This window comes from Triticum aestivum, chromosome 7B (genome assembly GCF_018294505.1).
Source record: "Triticum aestivum cultivar Chinese Spring chromosome 7B, IWGSC CS RefSeq v2.1, whole genome shotgun sequence".
Classification (NCBI taxonomy): Eukaryota; Viridiplantae; Streptophyta; class Magnoliopsida; order Poales; family Poaceae; genus Triticum; species Triticum aestivum.
The window spans coordinates 358,851,349-358,861,286 of NC_057813.1; positions in this window are offsets into that span (position 1 = coordinate 358,851,349).

Here is a 9,938-nt window from a genome sequence, read left to right on the forward strand (position 1 = left end):
AGGGGCCTCGAGGGCTCGAATACATCAGCTTGAATACAAACGAGTCAGCGGAAGCAACAATATCTGAGCACAAACATGAGTTAAACAATTTGCCTTAAGAAGGCTAGCACAAAAGCATCTATGATCGAAGAGGCAAGGCCTCCTGCCTGGGAGCCTCCTAACTACTCTTGGTCGTCGGCGTCCGTCACGTGGTAGTAGGCACCCTCGGGGTAGCAGCAGTCGTCAAAGGTGGCATCTGGCTCCTGGACTCCACCATCTGGTTGGAACAACCAGAAAGAAGAAAGAAGGGGGAAAAGGGGAAGCAAAGCAACCGTGAGTACTCATCCAAATGTACTCGCAAGCAAGGATCTACACTACATATGCAACATTATCAACGGAAGGCTGTATATGTGGACTGGGCTGCAGAAATGCCAGAATAGAGAGAAGGCCTAGTCCTATCGAAGACTAGCATCTTCTGGAACCCACCATCTTGCAGCAACAGGAGGGAGTAGAGTAGCATAAAGTAAAGCGGTAGTAGTGTTATCAACCTCGGCCAGAGATCCTTTCTCGACTCCCTGCGAGAAAGCAATCCCAGAGCCATACTATCCAGTCATCATCACAATCAAATCCTCATCACCATCCAGTTCTCAACACAAGTATCCAGTTCTAGTTGTATCGATCGGGATACAACTCCAAGTGTCCGTTACCGTAGGACAGGCTATCGATAGATGTTTTCTTCCCTGCAGGGGTGCACCAACTTACCCACCACGCTCGATTGACTCCGGCCGGACACACTTTCCAGGGTCATGCCCGGCCTCGGCCAAACAATACGCCGCAACCCGACCTAGGCTTAATAGAGAGGCCAGCACGCCGGACTAAACCTATGCCCCCAGGGGTCATGGGCCATCTCCCCGGGAACTCCTGCACGTTGCGTGGGCGGCCGGTGAGCAGACCTAGCTACCTCCCTAAAAAGGCAGGAGCTTACCAGTCCAACCCGGCGCGCGCCGCTCCGTCGCTGACGTCTATTAAGCTTCGGCTGATGTACACGACGCAGAACGCCCATACTATGCCCACGTGATGGTTAGTGCTATCAGGCCAGAGGCCCCTCGGATCAAATATCCAAATCGTAGTGGATTAGGAACGCGCGGTAACAAGCAGAGACTCACGAAAGAGGTGACCCCGTTGCCCCGTCTCGAGGACTTGCGGCAAGGGCTAAGAATGCCCGGCCACGCCTCGTAATTATCTCACGGGCACCTTCCAGGTCAACCCGTCTCCACATCACTTTCCAAGTAACAGTTGTAAAGTCCAAGTATCCGTGTGTCCAAACATCAAGAGGAAAACCCAAGGAATCACCCTCGGTGGGTTCCACTCAATGTAATCATCAAGGTGAACGTAGAGGAATCACCCTCGAGGTTCACACTTGAGGGGTTGCACGACAGAGTCGTATCGGAAGTGATTAAAGAGGAAATCACCCTCGATGACCACGACCGAATAGCTACACTACAGGTTAACATCAGAAGTGCTGTAGAGGTCTCACCCTTGGCACTCGATAGTAACCCAGTAGTGTCGAGCAACTAAGGGGAAAGTGATGTGCGGTGCCGGGGCCTGGTCTTCAATCCCGTTGAACGGGTCTTCAATGATGAAGCAGGGGCAACAAGGACAAGGTGGGGGTCACTGATGGATCACTAACCAACCTATACTAAGCAGTTTAGGATAAGCCGGTAAGGTAACAATAAGCAGGTTACAAAAAGAGGCTATGCATCAGAATAGGTGCAAACAATAACAGTAGCAAAATCTAATGCAAGCATGAGAGAATGGAATGGGCGATATCGGGATGATCAAAGGGGGGCTTGCCTGGTTGCTCTGGCAAGGAGGGGTCGTTGTCAACGACGTAGTCGATCACCGGGGCATCAGCGGCCTCGGGGCCTACCGGAGAGAAGAGGGGGAAGAAACAGTAAATACATAGCAAACAGAGGTAACACCAAGCATGACATGACGATACGTAGCGCTAAGCGTGCTCTAACGCGGTCCTAGACGTTATAGGTGAAGGGGGAAAACAACCGGGAAGGTGTTCCCGGTTCCGGACCTGTGTCAGACAGATGACCGGAGGGGGAAAGTTCCATGTTCAGCATGCTAGGGGCATGTGACAGATGAACAGACCGCGTATTCGGATTCGTTGGATTTTTCTGAGCAACTTTCATATAGAAAACATTTTCATCCGAGCTACGGTTTATTTTCTATGATTTTCTAAAGTTTTACAATATTCTGAAATTGTTTTAATTACTAAATTCATCAGAAAAGAATTATGACGTCATGCTGGCGTCAGCCCTGCGTCAGCGGTCAACAGACCAGTTGACTAGTCAATGGGGCCCATGCGGGGCCCATAGGCAGTGACAGGGCGTTGCCCAGTCAGCATTTGACCGGGTCAACGGGACCCATGGGGCCCAGTGGCAGTGGCTGTGGGGAGGTCCACGTGGACAGCCACGTCAGCGACGCCGGAAACGGCGCCGGAGTTGCTCCGGTGGCCTCCTGCGGTGGCGAGCTCGCCGGACTTCGCCGGGAATCGCGCACAGGGGGTCATTTGGCCCGGGACTTGGCGCGTTCGAACGAGGAGACGAAGCCGCGCCGCATGGTGTGGTCGGTTGGACGCGGGGGTGACCGGAACTGCGTCGGCGACGAGTGGAGGCGGCGGTGGGGTTCGGGACCTCGTCGGGATCGGCGTTGCAGTGCGTGTTTTGGCGAACGAAGGAGCTGGGCGAGGTCTACGGCGCTCCAGGAGCTCGTCGGAGCTACTAGCTCGAGCGGAGGAGCTCGGTGGCGAGCCCTACGACGGCAATGGCGGACGGCGGAGCTCGGCTTGCGAGCGAGCTAGCTACGGTGGAGGCGGAGACGCGCGAGGAGAGGGAAAGGGGGGGCGGCGGAGCTCACCTTGGGGGCACACGGTGGCCCGTTGGGTGACTAGGAGCAGCAGAGACGGCGCCGGAGACGAAGAAGGGCGGCGACGACCGGAGACGTGGACGAAAGGGATCCGGCGCTTCGGTGCTCCCCAACTCCAGCTGAGGCCACCGGTCGATGGAGAGGGCGATGGCGGAGGTCACCGACAAGGTCAGCGGGCGCGGGGTCGCCGGTGGCCGCGACAACGATGGAGGACGGCGGCGAGGGCGCTCGGGCCACGGATCTGGAGGAGAGGAGGGCGGAGCGAGCGAGGGAGAGGGAGCGAGAGTGGCAAGTGGGCGAGTGGGAGGCGAGGGGGCCGAGGCGTCGGGGAGGCGCAAACCTTATCCCCTCGCCCAGACGTCGCCGGCGAGGCGGGTCCGGCGGGGACGGTGCCCCTGTAGCGGCGCGCACCAGGGGAACAGGAAGGGGGCGCAGTGCGGGGAGCTGGGCCGGCTGGTTGAGGTGGGCCGAGGCCCATGGGGGGGGGCACGGTGGCCAGCTGGGCCAGTCGGCCCAGTTGAGGGGGGGGGCCCTTTTCCTTTTTCTTTTGTTTTTTTTTATTCCAGCAGCATTTTGCCTTTTCTTTTAGCCATTAAAGACTTTGCAAAAATTATGCCATTGGCCAAAATAATTTCAAAGAAGTATATTGCACTACCAAAAAAAGGGGGGAGGCTTTTGGAAAAGTTGCCAATTTTATAAATTAAAAAGGGCATTTAATTTATTGCTTAGGCCACTGTTTGAAGTAGCTTAGGCCACTCAAACCTTTTTGCAAAAAAGTTGGTTCACCACCAATATTAGTTGTGGAATATTCTGCACATGATGAACATTTTTGTTTTCATGTCTGAGCCTTTTGAATTTCAGACAAAATTTGAATTTGAATTCAACTGGAATTTAAAAGAGAAAGGAGACAATTATGATCAGGAACATGTTTAGCAAAAAGATTAACTTAACCCCAGGGGTTACTGTAGCATCATTACACCGGGGTGTTACAACTCTCCTCCTCTAAAAGAAATTCTCGTCCCGAGAATTAAGAGGTAGAAGGGAAAAGATCGGGGTATTCAGCCCGGAGGTTATCTTCGCGTTCCCAAGTGGCTTCCTCTTTAGTATGATTCGACCATTGCACCTTGAGGAACTTAGTAACCTTCTGGCGGGTTCGACGTTCAGCTTCTTCAAGAATGCAGATCGGATGCTCCTTGTATGTGAGATCATCTTGAATTTCAATCAATTCCGGATCCACTTCACGTTCCGGATCCTTGAAGCATCGACGAAGTTGCGACACATGGAAGACGTCATGAACGTGAGAGAACTGAGGTGGCAACTCCAGTTGATAAGCCACCAGTCCACGACGGGCGAGAATACGGAAGGGACCAATGTAGCGAGGAGCTAACTTTCCCTTGACTCCGAACCGATGAGTGCCTCTCAAAGGAGTGACACGCAGATAAGCTTGTTCACCAGGTTGATAAGTTGAACCCCAGTGTTTCCGGTCATAGTTGCTCTTCTGGCGGGATTGGGCCGCCTTGAGATTATCCCGGACAATGCGAACCTGCTCTTCAGCTTGTTGAATAATGTCTGGACCAATGAGCGTCCGTCCCCCAGTTTCTGACCAATTCAGAGGGGTTCGGCACTTACGTCCATATAGCACTTCGAAGGGTGCCATCTTCAAGCTGGCTTGATAGCTGTTGTTATAAGAGAACTCCGCATAAGGGAGAGATTCTTCCCACTTCTTGCCGAAAGAAATAACACAAGCTCGAAGCATGTCTTCAAGAATTTGATTGACTCGCTCGACTTGGCCTTGGGATTGGGGATGATAAGCAGTGCTCCAGGTAATATGAGTTCCCATTGCCTCTTGGAAACTATCCCAGAACTTAGAAGTGAAAATACTGCCGCGGTCTGAACTGATCTCCTTTGGAATGCCGTGGAGTGACACAATTCTGGAGATATACAAGCTTGCTAATTGACTAGCAGTGATAGTCTCCTTGACTGGCAGAAAGTGAGCAACCTTCGAGAATTGGTCGATGACGACAAATATAGCATCGTTACCTTTCTGAGACTTGGGAAGGCCAGTGACGAAGTCCATTTGGATCTTATCCCACTTCCATTCAGGAATCGGAAGCGGTTGTAGAAGTCCAGCCGGTTTTTGATGTTCTGCTTTGACGCGACGGCAAACGTCACATTCTTCGATATATCGAGCAATGTCTTGCTTCATCTTAGACCACCAGTACTTCTGACGGATGTCTAGATACATCTTGGTACTTCCCGGATGAATAGAGAGAGGGGTGTCATGCGCTTCTTTCATCACCTTCTCTGTCATAAGCTCGAACCGGGGTACGACAATGCGATCTCTGAAGTATAAGGTTCCATCTTCACCAAGTGAGAAATCTCTGGATTTCTCTAAGGCAAGATCCTTTTTCATCAGATCAACATGAGCATCTTTGGCTTGAGCAGACTTGATTGCTTTCAGAAGAGTTGGTTCCAAAACAAGGTTATTCAGAGAACCCTGTGGAATTAGTTGAAGGTTCAGCTTGCATAGCTCTTCATAAAGGCGGGGTTGAGCTTTGTAGACCTGGTGATTATTGCAATAAGACTTTCGGCTTAGGGCATCGGCCATTACATTAGCCTTGCCAGGTGTATAAGATATACCGCAGTTGTAGTCAGCAATAGCTTCCATCCATCGCTGCTGACGGAGGTTCAGATCTGGCTGAGTAAACAGGTACTTCAGACTCTGATGATCAGTGAAGATCTCACAACGATTACCGAGAAGGTATTGTCGCCATAGCTTCAATGCAAAGATAACCGCTGCAAGCTCAAGGTCATGAACCGGGTAGTTTTCTTCGTGAGGACGCACTTGACGGGAGGCATAGGCAATCACCCTGCGCTCTTGCATTAGAACACAGCCTAATCCTTGACGTGAAGCGTCACAATAGATGACAAAGTCCTTGCGAGAATCAGGGGGAGCAAGCACTGGGGCAGAAGTCAGTTTATCCTTGAGTGCCTGGAAACTTTCCTGACATTTGTCTGTCCAATCAAACTTAACGCCTTTGTGAAGCAGATTAGTCAGTGGCTTGGCGATCTTGGAGAAGTTCTCGACAAAGCGGCGACAATAGCTGGCCAGTCCGAGAAAGCTTCTGACTTGCTTGACAGTCTTCGGAGGGGTCCAGTCAAGAATAGCCTGAACGCGCTCTGGGTTGACGGCAATACCATCCTTGGAGATAACATGACCAAGGTAGGTGACTTCGGGTAACCAGAATTCACATTTGGAATACTTGGCATAAAGTTGATGCTCTCGAAGCTTCTCCAGAACAAGACGAAGATGTTCAGCATGTTCTTCTTTATTCTTCGAATATACCAGTATATCATCCAGATAGACTACGACGAACTTGTCGAGGTAATCCATGAATATATAGTTCATCAGACGAGAGAATGTAGCTGGAGCATTGGTTAAACCGAATGACATGACGGTGTACTCGTAAGAACCATAACGAGTCACAAATGCGGTCTTTGGAATATCCTCTTCACGAACACGGATCTGGTGGTAACCCAACCTCAAGTCGAGTTTAGAGAATATCGATGAACCAGCCAGTTGATCATACAGATCATTGATCCGAGGAAGGGGATATTTGTTTTGAATTGTAGCTTGGTTGATAGGACGATAGTCTTGGACCAAACGGTTCGTACCGTCCTTCTTCTTGACGAAGAGAGAAGGTGCTCCCCAAGCAGAGGAACTTGGACGAATGAAACCCTTGTGAAGAGATTTGTCGATTTCCTCCTTAAGCTCAAGGAGTTCATGAGGTGGCATCTTGTAGGGTCGTTTTGCAATAGGAATGGTGCCTGGTTTCAAGTCGATGACGAACTCGACAGCCCGGGCAGGGGGTATTCCTGGAAGTTCTTCTGGAAATACGTCTTGGAAGTTGCGAACGACTGGAATCTTTTCAATTCCCTCAAGAGGTGCCGCGTTCAACGCATTCAAAGCATAAAGTCGTGCTTCAGCGTTTTGAACAAGCTGAGCATGGTAGCTTACTATCTCATCGGAAGGATGTAGGAGGTGAACGACCTTGGTGGCGCAAACGATAGAGGCAGTATGCGCTTTCAACCATTCCATTCCCAGAATGAGGTCAATATTGGAAGAATCAAGAATAATGGGAGAAACACGAAATTCCAACCCTTCAATTTCAACGGGGACGTCGCGACCAATCATGGTAGTTCGACACTGACCCGCAGGGGTGCGTACCACTATCGGAGTGTTCATGGGCTCGCAACGAATGTCATGTGCGTAAGCAAAATTTTCTGACATGAATGAATGTGATGCTCCTGAATCAAACAAAACAGAAGCTGGTACTGAATTAACAAGGAGAGTACCCATCACAGTGGCAGGCTGGTCTTGAGCTTCATTCAGATCAATATGATTAGCCTGACCATGACCATAAGGTCTGGCATTGTTGTTATGGGGCTGATTGTTACGGCCAGTTGAAGGTAGAGCCAGCTGGCTCTTTTTCTGAGTGCACTCTTTAGCAAGGTGGCCGGGGCGGCCACATCTGAAGCACAGACCATCATTGGGATCGGGAGCAGGAGCTTGGGATGGTACATCTCGAAGAGGCTGCCTCTCTGGTGGAGGAGGCAGACGAGGTGCAGCATAGGACTGTCTTGGTGTAGGTGCAGTTGGACGATACATGCTGTGGGGAATCCATATACGACGCTTCTGCGCTGACGGGCCCGAAGATGGGCCAGCGTCACGGCTACGCCTGAGGGATCCCTGGTGTTCCTGAAGACCAGTCTCAACCTGAATAGCCTTGTTCACCAAGGTGGCGAAGTCGGCAAAGTCATGAACGAGCAATGCTAGCTTAATATCAGGGTGAAGTCCATCACGAAACTTCTCTTGCTTACGAGCATCAGTTGCAATGTCTTCTTCAGCATAACGTGACAAGTCCAGAAATTCCCGTTGATAAGCATCTACAGTCTTGTTGCCTTGGGTGAGGTTGCGGAACTCTCGCTTCTTCCTGTCCATGGTTCCCTGAGGAATGAAACGGGCACGGAAGGCAGCTTGGAAATCCGGCCAAGTAATGACCGTTCCAGCAGGTAGGGTACGCCTGTGGCTGTCCCACCATTGAGCAGCAGGACCCTTCAGAAAGAAAGATGCGAAGGTGACATAGCTGGCAGGGGCAACACTAGCAGACTCCATTTCATATGTGATGTCGCGGAGCCAGTCATCAGCATCAAGGGGTTGAGTTGAGCTGCGGTAGATAGATGGGTTGAGGCGCATGAAGTCCTGCAGAGTTACTCGGGTTGGATGTTGATTCATGTTCGGACGAGGAAACTGAGCCATCATTCCTTCCATGAACTGGCGAGTCAACTCAAACTGTTGCATCATTCCAGTAAAGAATTCAGGCGGTGGTGGATCGTTGGCACCACGGCCACGTCCAGCGGGTCTAACCATCCTGCTAACATGTAACAGGGGTAGTTCAGCATTTAGCATTTGCAAAGGCAAGGATCATTCATGATGAAAACATGCATAATGAAGGAGGTACGATGGATTCCACTCCGTAGTCAACACGACAGGGTGTGCACTACTCAAAAAGCTATTCTAAGGAATAACTATGGCTTCATCCAACTTCGGGGTGAATGTGGTCACGGGATCCTAATGTTAGTAAATTCATTTAACCCGAGTAGAAGAGAGTTCAGAGTCCCAGAGTATAGACGAGGAGTAAAAGATGCTAATACCACCCATATGGCGACGTGGGCCCGTAAGCCACACAGCCAAGTTAGTAAAACAGTTTTGGACGACTAGACTCAACTTCGGCCAAGGAGTTGGAAAGGGGGCTACCTACAGGCAGTCGGCTCTGATACCAACTTGTGACGCCCTCGATTCAATCGTACACTAATCATACACGCAAATGTGTACGATCAAGATCAAGGACTCACGGGAAGATATCACAACACAACTCTAGACACAAATTAAAATAATACAAGCTTTATATTACAAGCCAGGGGCCTCGAGGGCTCGAATACATCAGCTTGAATACAAACGAGTCAGCGGAAGCAACAATATCTGAGCACAGACATGAGTTAAACAATTTGCCTTAAGAAGGCTAGCACAAAAGCATCTATGATCGAAGAGGCAAGGCCTCCTGCCTGGGAGCCTCCTAACTACTCTTGGTCGTCGGCGTCCGTCACGTGGTAGTAGGCACCCTCGGGGTAGCAGCAGTCGTCAAAGGTGGCATCTGGCTCCTGGACTCCACCATCTGGTTGGAACAACCAGAAAGAAGAAAGAAGGGGGAAAAGGGGAAGCAAAGCAACCGTGAGTACTCATCCAAATGTACTCGCAAGCAAGGATCTACACTACATATGCAACATTATCAACGGAAGGCTGTATATGTGGACTGGGCTGCAGAAATGCCAGAATAGGGAGAAGGCCTAGTCCTATCGAAGACTAGCATCTTCTCGAACCCACCATCTTGCAGCAACAGGAGGGAGTAGAGTAGCATAAAGTAAAGCGGTAGTAGTGTTATCAACCTCGGCCAGAGATCCTTTCTCGACTCCCTGCGAGAAAGCAATCCCAGAGCCATACTATCCAGTCATCATCACAATCAAATCCTCATCACCATCCAGTTCTCAACACAAGTATCCAGTTCTAGTTGTATCGATCGGGATACAACTCCAAGTGTCCGTTACCGTAGGACAGGCTATCGATAGATGTTTTCTTCCCTGCAGGGGTGCACCAACTTACCCACCACGCTCGATTGACTCCGGCCGGACACACTTTCCAGGGTCATGCCCGGCCTCGGCCAAACAATACGCCGCAACCCGACCTAGACTTAACAGAGAGGTCAGCACGCCGGACTAAACCTATGCCCCCAGGGGTCATGGGCCATCTCCCCGGGAACTCCTGCACGTTGCGTGGGCGGCCGGTGAGCAGACCTAGCTACCTCCCTAAAAAGGCAGGAGCTTACCAGTCCAACCCGGCGCGCGCCGCTCCGTCGCTGACGTCTATTAAGCTTCGGCTGATGTACACGACGCAGAACGCCCAT